Consider the following 10680-nt stretch of genomic DNA (forward strand, 5'->3'; position numbering starts at 1 on the left):
GGTATCTTGTGACACGGGGGATGTTAACTGAAGAACTGGGATTTGTTTTCATGGTCGTTGGAGCTTTTCCCCGAGCAGTTGATGTGCGGGAGAGACGGGCGGCACGACATTGCTACGAATGACGGCTGAAAGGTGCACTTTTGACAATCTGGGCGGTGCAGTAAAGTCGGAAATGTTCCGCTTGATCTTAATAGGTCTGTGGAAATATCTGATTCAAAAGGAATGAGGAGAAATGAAAAGAGCGGCAATGGTGAAAAGGTGTCGATTACAGGAGATTGGCCGTGAGCGAAAGGTCCTTTGAAAGCTCGGCGAAGAGGGGAATTTTGTTCGGAAACGGCAGACTTTAAGCGCGTGAGGAAAGTGAAGTGCGAGCTGCGTTCTTGGGTCAAATTGGGTGTTTTCAGGAAAACGGCCATTGTGAAATCACAAAAATGAAAACAGAAAATGCTGAAAACGCTGAGCAGGTCAGGCAGCACCTTTGGAGAAAGAACCAGAGGAAACTTTCCAGCTGCATGACCTTTGTGATCAGAACTAAAAGGTTTGTCATGTGTTTGAGCAACTTTACTGTCGAAGATGCGATCTTCCATCTCTGAATTATTTGGGTTCGAATCTTACTGCTGCCAGAATTTGTCGAGTTTTTCATTTTGGCCGCCACACCAAAAACCCTTCTTTAATAAGAAGTGTTTTTCCGCATTGCTGGTTTACACCTGTTTGTAAAATTCATCAAAGTCTGGATTGCCACCCAACTGTTTCTTAGACGGAGGTGTTGGGACTGTAAGGTGTGATCTCGGTGAAGTATCAATCAATGTGCACAATGGCGCCCTGGTGAACCGAGTACCTCTTATCGTCAGTATAATATAAAAGATATGTAACATAATTATGAATTTCTTCTTTACATCACACTAGGATTTATTATCAGGGAATGGACATGAGCAGGTCGATTTACGTCACGCTCCGGTCGCTTTGCATCGCCCCCGACACACAGAATAGAATCATAGAAAGGTTACAGCACGAAAAGAGGCCATTCGGCACATCGAGTCCGTGCCGACAATCTGCCAGTGCAATCCAGATAGACCCACTCCCCCACCCTATCCGTGTAGCCCTGTATTTTCTTTCGTTTCAAATACTTATCCAGTTCCTTATTGAAGACCATGATTGAATCTGCCTCCACCACCCACTGGGGCGGTGTATTCCAGATCCTAAACACTCGCTGTGCAGAAAAGTTTTTCCTCATGTCACCTTTGGTTCTTTTGCCAAACATCTTAAATCTATGTTCTTTGGTTTTTGATAGGAACAGTTTCTCTCTATCTACTCTGTCTTGATCCTTCATGATTTTGAATACCTCTATTAAATCTCCTCGTAACCGTCTCTGTTCCAAGCAGAACAACCCCAGCTTCTCCAATCTATCCATGAAACATATGCCCCTCATCCCTGGAATCTTTACAGTAAATCTCTTCTGTGGGGATTCGGTATTAACATCGCCGAATCCCCCACCATCAACATACTGGTGGTCACCATTAACCAGAAACATAACTGGACCAGCCACAGAGGCTGGATATTCTGCGCCAAGTGACTCATCTTCGAATTCCCTAAAGCCGTTCAACCATCTACAAGGCGCAAGTTGAGTGAGTTCGAATACTCATGTGATGGTAATCGACCTGAAACGTTAATTCTGTTTCTGTGTCTAAAGATTCTGCCTGACCTGCTGAGGATACGCACATTTACAGTTTCTGTTTCAGGTTGGCAACAGAGTCAGTATTTTCATTTTGAATAAAGGGGCTTTCACGCATTTCTCTATGCGACGAGGTGGTTGAGAGGTTAAGGCGATGACCTACTAATCTGTTGTGCTCTGCAAGCGTGGGTTCAAATCCCATCTTCGTCGTTGTTGTGTTTAAGTTTTGTTCCTCTCATTCGTGAAAGAATGTCTGGTTCAAGTCCCATCCTTCTTGAAACGGCAGACGGAGGGTTGTGCATTGTTTGCTGAAATCAGCTGCAGTTCCTTCCAGGAAGGTGTTGAGATTGTATGGTCGCGAAGTATCAGATTGAAGATTGGTGTCATTGTAAAAAGAGTAAATCTTATGGTCATCGTAAGAGAAACGTATGTACCATAATTATGATTTATGTCCGGATCATTGCGTGTCTGTGTCTGTTAAAAATGGATGTGCTGTCAGTCCCGGATCATTCTCTGTGCGTTTTACCCGATTTTCTTGATACCTTTTTCCTTCTGAACTGAAATGACGATCCTCTCTCGAGAAAACGGTTCACCACCTGCTTCAGGCAACTGGTAGGAAAAATAACAAAAACTGATGAGACCAAGTTCATTCTGCTCGGATTAAATTCCAATCTCCGCACTCTATCCCCCATTCAGACCCACCCCCGCCTGGACATTATAATCTGCGATATTCATAAGGGAATGGAGAAGCAGAATATCACGGTTATAATTTTCTTCGTTGCTCAACACTGAATAACTTCAATTGCAATGATTCAGAAGGTAATCATAGAATCATAGAATCTTACAGCACAGAAGGAGGCCATTCGGCCGTCGTGCCAGTGTCGGCTTTTTCGAAGACCTGTCAAAATTAAACTCACACCCCAGATTTTTCCCAATAATCATGCAAATTCGTCCTCTTCAATTATGTCCAATTGCCTTTTGAATGATCCTATGGAATCGGCTTCCACCACCCTTTCAGGAAGTGCGTTCCTGATCTGAACAAACCCTCTGTGTGAAAATAATTCTCCTCAATTCCCCTCTAGTTCTTTTGCCAATTATTTTAAATGTGTGACCTCTGTTTACCGACCCACTTGCCAGAGGAAACAGTTTCTCCCTACTTGCTCTTTCAAAACCCCTCATAATTTTGAATATCTCTGTTAGGTCTCCCGTTAATCATCTCTGCTGTCAGGAGAATAATCCCAGCTTCTCCAATCTCTCCATATAACTGAAGTCCCTCATCCCTGGTAACATCCAGGTCAACCTGCTCTGAATCCTCTTCAATGCCTTTTTATCCTAAAGTGTGGTGCCCAGATCTGTACAATACACTCCAGCTGAGGCCTAACCACTGATTGTAAGGATTAGTATAATTTCCTTTTTTTTTGTATTCAATGCCTCTGTTTACAAAGCCAAGAATCCCATACGCTTTCTTAACCACCTCATCAACTTGCCTTGTTTTATGAATATGAACCCCCAGGTCCCTCTGCTCTTGGAACCCCCCATAATTTGTTCCATTTAGATTATACTGCCTCTCCATGTTCTTCTTCCAAAAGTGCATCACTTCACACTGATCGGCGTTAAATCTGTCACGTGACCGCCAATTTCACCAGTCTGTCCATCTCATCCTGAAGTCTGCTATTAACTTGCTCACGATTTACTACGTTGCCAAGTTATGTATCATCCGCAAACTTCGAAATTGTGCTCCCTATTCCCACATCCCAGTCATTTATATATGACAAGAAAAGCAATAGCCCGAATACCGACCCCTGGGGGATTCCACTGCATATTTCTCCCCAGTCAGAAAAACATCCGTTCACCACTAATCTCTGCCTCCTATCCCTCAGCCAATTACTTGCCCACGTGACCACCGGCCCTTTAATCCCACGTGCTTCTAGTTTTCGAATAAGTCTGTTATGTGTTAATTTCTAAAATGTGTCCTGAAAATAACTGTAACCCCGTATTTTTATTGTTAAAGAATGAGAATACAGATATTAAGACCGAACGATAGATCGGGTTCATTCCCATTACTCGAAGGTGTCGGGACCCGAGGAGGTGAAAACCCATCTGGGTTTATATTTCCCGAAAACGGAGACTGAAAATAGCAAAACTCACCCCATCGAAATCCAACAATTGGACGAAGAACCGACAGCCTTTTCCCATCCCGGGTTTCCAGACCTGGCCGTTGAAGGAAGCCTGATAAGTCAATTAGGGAGCAACACCGAAAGTGAAGAAACGCAGACAGAGATAGAGAGATACATGCAAAGAAAAATAGTCTAAATTTCCAATTCTGTGATTGAGCAGAATTTAAGCTGCAGCTTAAAGGATATTCGTCTCATGTCGTGAGATGCACATAGGGCTGGATTATAACTTTATTTCTGAGAGAAGTAAACATTGCTTGGAAACTACAGCTGTTATTTATTTGACCATTTTACAGTGGCGGTGTGAAGTGATTTCGAATCTCAGTCAATTTCAAGACCATGCTTGATCCACTCGTTTGGTCACCCACGGGTAGCACGCGGCTGTAGAGCAGACTGCGCAGGCTCATCACAGGAACTCTACCAGACTGCATGTTCCAGACTTTTATCCAACGCTACACGTGCAAACTGCAGCCATGCGTGCATTGGTGGTTCAGTGTAGAACCCTCGCCTGCCGGTGGGAAACCAGGGGTTTGGTTGCAGTCCAATGCAGCTTCCTTTACCTTTTGTATCTGTACCCATGAAATCGCCTGAATTGGGATAAATTCATGTGCCGGCTTCAATCTGTACAACTTCTTGAAAGATTATCTTCATTTCATCCACGTGTCTTTCGTGGACAAACCCTCTGCATTCTGTCCTCTGGTGCTCAAACATGCTCTGCTGGAGATAAGTCAAATCTGCCTTCTGCACCGCTGAAAGGAAATGAGAAGCCAATTGGTGATCTTTGACTAAAAATGGGGACACAACTGGGCTCATCCGGGATTTGAACCAATGAAACTCCCTGAGAGAAAATCAGACCCAAAGATCAACTCGCAACAGAGCCGTGCAGTCACTGTATTATTTCGCTGCGACGCAGCCGATCCGCCATCCTTTCAGAGCTCTCTGTCCATACAATTCCGCTTTCTTGTACGATATACGATGTAGAACAATGTCAGGTTCTGCACTAATTATATCATTTCAACAATATCAAATTTGTTTTGAATGTACGACTTGTATTATCAAGTAACACTTTACAGAATGAATTACTCTGAAACTACATTGTCGTCTGTCTCGGCATCGTCATAGTTTACACTCCACCATAAGTACACTTTACTCAAATTGCTGCTTTCATTCACTATGAGAGCGAAGATCCATGAATGTGGAAACATTAGCTACGAATTTATCAGCTGGGTTGCACCTTTCCTTTTCCTGCTGTCTCCGTCTTTTTTTTCTTTCACATTCTCTGATATTATTGCAGGTTCGATCAGTTCTCGCCGTTCAACGAAGCCTGAGAAGTCCATCGGGGACAACACAGAGAGACAAAAGACAGAGACAGGGAGAGATAGAGAGATGCAGGCAAAGAAAATGAAGAGTGGAAATGTCAGGTTTTGCAAACGAGCAGAATTTAAGTTCCTGATTGGGAGAGATTCCTTCTCGGGTCTTGAAATCTTGCAAGAGAAGACTGACACTAATTAAAAGCACCGGCCACGCTGTCGAATCTCTCATTCTGGGAGAGAGATAAATGCGATCAATTAACTCCAATTAATCTATTTCAGCACTGAAGTGATCTTTAAACAGTTGCTCTGCGAGCAGAATTCAAACCTGGGCAGGAAAACCTCAATTGAATTTTGAGTCCAACGCTTTAAACACTCGGCCACCGCAGCTGTAAACGGCATGTTCGTTCAGATCGGATTCCAAATGGACACTTGCCGCTATTAGGAACGCGCGCATTGGTTGTTCAGGGGTCGAATTCTCACCTCTGATGCGGGAGACTTTGGTTCGATTTCCGGCCAATGCAGAATCATTCTCACCAATGAGGAGCTGAGGAATATAAGTATGCCATTTCACCCCTCGAGCCTGTTCCGCAATTCAAACAGATCATGGCTGATATGTGACCAAACTCCAGATAATCGCCTTCGCTCCGTATCGCTTAATAACTTCAGTTAACAAAAATCGATCAATCTCAGGTATAAAATTAACAATTCAGCTCGCATCAACTGCCGTTTGCGGAAGAGAGTTCCAAACTTCTACCTCCCTTTGCTTGCAGAGGTGTTTCCCAACTTCACTCCTGAAAGTTCTGACCCGAATGTTTCGGTGATGTTCCCGAGTCCGAGACATCCCAACCGGCGGAAATAGTTTTTCTCTATCTACTCCATCAGTTCCCCTTAATATTTCGAAAAGTTCGATCAAATCAGCTCTTAATCGACGAAATTCGAGGTAAACCCGAGTTTATGTAATCTCTCCGCGTAATTTAACCCTTGGGGTCCAGGTAACATTCCAGTAAACCGAAGCTGCACTCGCTCCACAGCCGATATATCCTTCCTAAGGTGCGTTGCCCAGAACTGAATACAGTTCTTCAGGTGTGGTCCAAGCAGGGCTTTGTATAGCTGTCGCATAATGCCTATCCCCTTGTATTCTCGTCCTCTAGATATAAAGACCAACATTCCATTAACATTTTTGATTATTTTTTGTACCTGTCAATGACATTTTAATGATGTATGTAGATGGACACATCAGTCTTTTTGGACCTCCACTGTTTCGAGCTTTTCACCATTTACAAAGTATTCTGATCTATCCTTTTTGGTCCAAAGTGGATGACCTCACACTTGACGAAATTCATATCGATTTGCCACAATTTTACCCATTCATTTATTGTATTAATACCTCTCTGTAATTTGATGCTTTCATCTGCACTGCTTACAATGCTGCCCATCTTGGTGTCATCGGCAAACTTGGATATGTGGCTTTCTATCCCGTCATCTAATATCCGCCTGAATTGGAAAAAATCCAAATTTAGCTTCAAACTCCTCATCATCTTGAGACATTTTATTTCTTTCACGTGTGTTGCGCCGACGATACTCCGGCATTGAGTCCACTGGAGCTCAAACATCCTCTGGATCGAATTCAGTTCCACCAACAGCAACACTGAAAACATGTCAGAAGCCAATTGGTGACTTTTCACTAAAAGGAGGGCTCGTTCGGGATTTGAACCCGGGACCTCTCGCATATCACTCAATGAAACGCCCTAAGCGAGAATCATACCCCTAGACCAACGAGCCGCTGTTACTTCAGCTTTGCAGCCAGTGTAAAAGTTCGTTGCCTCCCACAGCCGATCGGCCATCCTTTCAGACCAGGTCTGTGCATCCAATCTCGTTTTCTGCTCCGGTGTCCAGCAATATCAAGTTGCACACCAAATATTTCCAATCACCAATATTAGTCTCCCTTTACCAAATTGGTTTCGAGTGTACGACTTGAGTTGTCAAGTGAGACGTTTCAGAATTATTTGCTCTTAAACTACATTGCTTGGGAGGATACTGAGAGGTGTGTCGATTTGCGGCACGCTCTGTTCCCTTTGCATCGCCTCATGCACAATGAGTTGAATCATGGAAAGGCTACAGCACGGAAAGTGGCCATTCGGCCCATCGAGTCCGTGCTCGCTCTCTGCAAGAGCAATCCAGCTAGAAACACTCCCCCGCCTTTCCCCGAAGCCCTGCATTTTTTTTCCTTTCAAGTACTTACCCAGTTCCCTTTTGAAGGCAATGATTGAATCTGCCTCCATCACAACCTCGGGCAGTGCATTCCAGATCCGAACCTCTTGTTGTGTGAAAAAGTTTTTCCTCATGTCACCTTTGGTTATTTTGCCAATCACCTGAAACCGATGTCCTCTGGTTCTTGACCCTTCCGCCAATGGGAACAGTTTCTCTCCATCTTCTATGTCGAGATCCTTCATGATTTTGAATACCTCTATCAAATCTCCACAAAACCGTTTCTTTTCCGAGGAGAACAACCTCAGATTCTCCAGTCTATCCACGTAACTAAAGTCCCTCATCCCTGCAATTATGCTGGTAATTTTTTTCTGCTCCCCCTCCAAGGCCTTCACATCTTTCCTGAAGTGCGGTGTCCCGAACCGGACACAATACTTCAGTTGTGTTCGAACCAGTGTGTTATAATGTTTCATCCTGACTTCTATACTTTTGCACTCTATACATCTATTTATAAAGCCCAGGACCCCGAATGCTTTTTAACCGCTTTCTCAACCTGCCCTGCCACATTCAACTATTTGAACACATGAACCTCTCTTTGTTCCTGTACCGCTTTCACATTTGTGCCCTGGAGTTTATATTGCCTCTCCTCGTTCTTCCAACCGAAATGTATCACTTCGCATTTTTCAGCGTTAAATTTCATCTGCCACGTCTCCGCCCATGCCACCAGCCTGTCTATGTCATTTGAAGTCTATCACTGTCCTTAACACTGTTTACTACCCTTCCAAGGTTTGTTTCATCTGCAAATTTTGAAATTGTGCCCTGTGCACTAAAGTCCAAGTCATTGATATATATCAAGAAAAGCAGTGGTCCGAGCACTGATCCCTGGGGAACACCACTGTACAACTCTCTCCAGTTCGAAAAAGAACCGTTCCCCAGTAATCTCTGTTTCCTGTCCCTTTCTTGATGATCAGCCTACCATGCAGCACTTTATCAAACACCTTTTGAAAGTCCATATACACCGCATCAACTGAATTGCCTTCATCTATCCTCTCTGTTACCTCATCAAAAACTCTTACAGGTTAGTTAAGCACGATTTGTATTTAACAAATCCGTGCTTGCTTTCCCGAATCAATTCACCCTCGACCAAGTGACTGTTAATTCTGTCCCGGATTATCGTTTCTAAAAGTTTCCCCACCACTGAGGTTAAACTGACTGGCCTATATTCGCTGGGTTTATCCGTGCACCCATTTCTGAACAAGGGTGTAACCTTTGCAATTCTCCAGTCCTCTGGCACCACCCACATATCTAAGGATGTTGATAGATTATGGCCAGTACCTCTGCAATTTCCACCCTTACTTCCCTCAGCAACCTAGCATGCATCCCATCCGGAACAGGTGATTTACCTACTTTAAGTACAGCCAGCCGTTCAAGTGCCTCTTCTTTATCAATTTTTAGACCATCCAGTATCTCAACTATAAGTTCCTTTGCTGAGACTCTGGCAGCATCTTCTTCCTTGGTAAAGACAGATGCAAAGTACTCATTTGGTACCTCGGCCATCCCCTCTGCCTCCATGAGCAGATCTCCTTGATCGGGCCGAATCCGCCTCTCGCCTCCGCTTACTACCCGTTTACTGTTTACATGCCTGCAGAAGACTTTTGGATTCCCTTTTATGTTGGCCGTCAGTCCATAGTCATATTTCTCTTTGCCTCTCATTTCCTTTTTCTCTTCCCCTCTGAACTCCCTAATTTCGGCCTGGTGAATGAGAGCATAAAAAAGTTAGCATTTCATTCAATCGGAAACAGAAAGTTACTGGTTGATTAATGGCGATTTGAACAAGCATTCGTCTTTTTTACAGAGTTTAATGAGTGTTGCGAAATTAATATAGTGAACTAGAATTCCTGATGGGGAACCGCTTCAGACAACACATTACTGCCCACACTGGGAAAAAGGATACTTCCGAAACTTTGACAACACACAGCAGGTCCCGCTGCAAAGTGACAGCTTGCCAGCTATTCCGAAATTTGGAGCCTGGACAGGGAGTTAAACGCTGGACCTTCAGCTCACTGCCCACTTTAAAAGTCTGATACTCTACCGACTGAGCTACCCAGGCTCGATACTACATAAGCTCCCATCGTACATATTCATGGGAAGCCTCTGAATCATCCCTGCAGCCGGCGAGCAAGGCTGAGGTCCGTTTTATAAAATTCTCCGCAACGTGTTGAGGAGATTCCTTGTTCCCGTTGAACATGATGTAAGAAACATGGACAGTGAACTCGTGAGTTTACAATTCTTCTTGTTTGTGCCAAATGTCTTGACATTCGTTAGCACCAATTAAAATAACACTTTACCCAACGTCTCAAAAGCTGAACTTGTCCCACACGGGAGCTGGAAAAGGCCTCTCGACCTTTCAGCGTATTAACATCTGTAAGCTGAATAATTTCTTCCGTTACACAGTGACACCAGGCAGCATATTTCCCTTCCAAATTTTGCCAACACGAAACTTCCAACCGATGAATATCGGCTTAACGAAAAGAAGAATTGTTTGTTTGGTTCTTTAGATTTAAATATCTCGTACCGGCCCCTTTGCCATATGAGCTGCCGCTAAAAGTCCCCTCTCCCCCTATGAACAAGTAAACTGGCACCTGCTATTGCAAGGCGGCAGGCCGGAGGAACCCAAGAGCTCCCATGGGAACACTAAGAAGTAGATGCGTTATTGAACATACCAGTTGTACCTTGAACTCCAGTCAAAATGTTCGGAGTAAAAGGTTTGATTGTTTTAGAAGACGCTCGAACTCACAACCTGGTCATTTCTGGAGCCCATACTGCTGTAAATAAGTAACGCACGCTCAATAATTGTGCAACACGAGAGCAGCGAAAAACCGACAGCATCAGCGCTCCTGCCAAACAGCTTCATTTTCGGTGTCTCAATTATCATTTCGAGATCTTTCTCAAACAGAAGCCTCCAATCAAGATGCGCTTCATTAAATAACAATTCTTAAATCAAGAGAGTTTTGATCGATCATGACTAAAGTATGTACAATTTCCTCACTTGTTCCTTTCAATCCCCTGGGATGGTAAACATCAGGTCGTGGAGATTTGTCTATCTTTAGCCTAATTATTTTCTCCATTGCCATCATTTTACTAAAACGAAACCCCTTGATTTATTAACAGTTTTCCTCGTGTCTCTGGTATGTTAGCCTCATCCATTTCTGAGACGACCGATGCAAAGTAAAAATTTAGCAACTCTGCCATTTCCTGATTTTCAATTACAATATCACCTCCATCTGTCTTCAAGCGGCCCACATTACTCCAA

At 43.8% G+C, this 10680-nt stretch overlaps 1 non-coding gene across 1 annotated transcript; it reads right to left on the bottom strand.

Moving 5' to 3' along the window:
• Nucleotides 1-6852: 6852 nt before the first annotated feature.
• Nucleotides 6853-6941, bottom strand: trnap-agg (transfer RNA proline (anticodon AGG)). Its single transcript is given in 2 exon segments — nucleotides 6853-6888; nucleotides 6906-6941. It is a non-coding gene; the product is annotated as a tRNA-Pro (tRNA).
• Nucleotides 6942-10680: the final 3739 nt, after the last annotated feature.

The sequence above is a fragment of the Heptranchias perlo genome, chromosome 20, assembly GCF_035084215.1.
Source record: "Heptranchias perlo isolate sHepPer1 chromosome 20, sHepPer1.hap1, whole genome shotgun sequence".
Taxonomy (NCBI): domain Eukaryota; kingdom Metazoa; phylum Chordata; class Chondrichthyes; order Hexanchiformes; family Hexanchidae; genus Heptranchias; species Heptranchias perlo.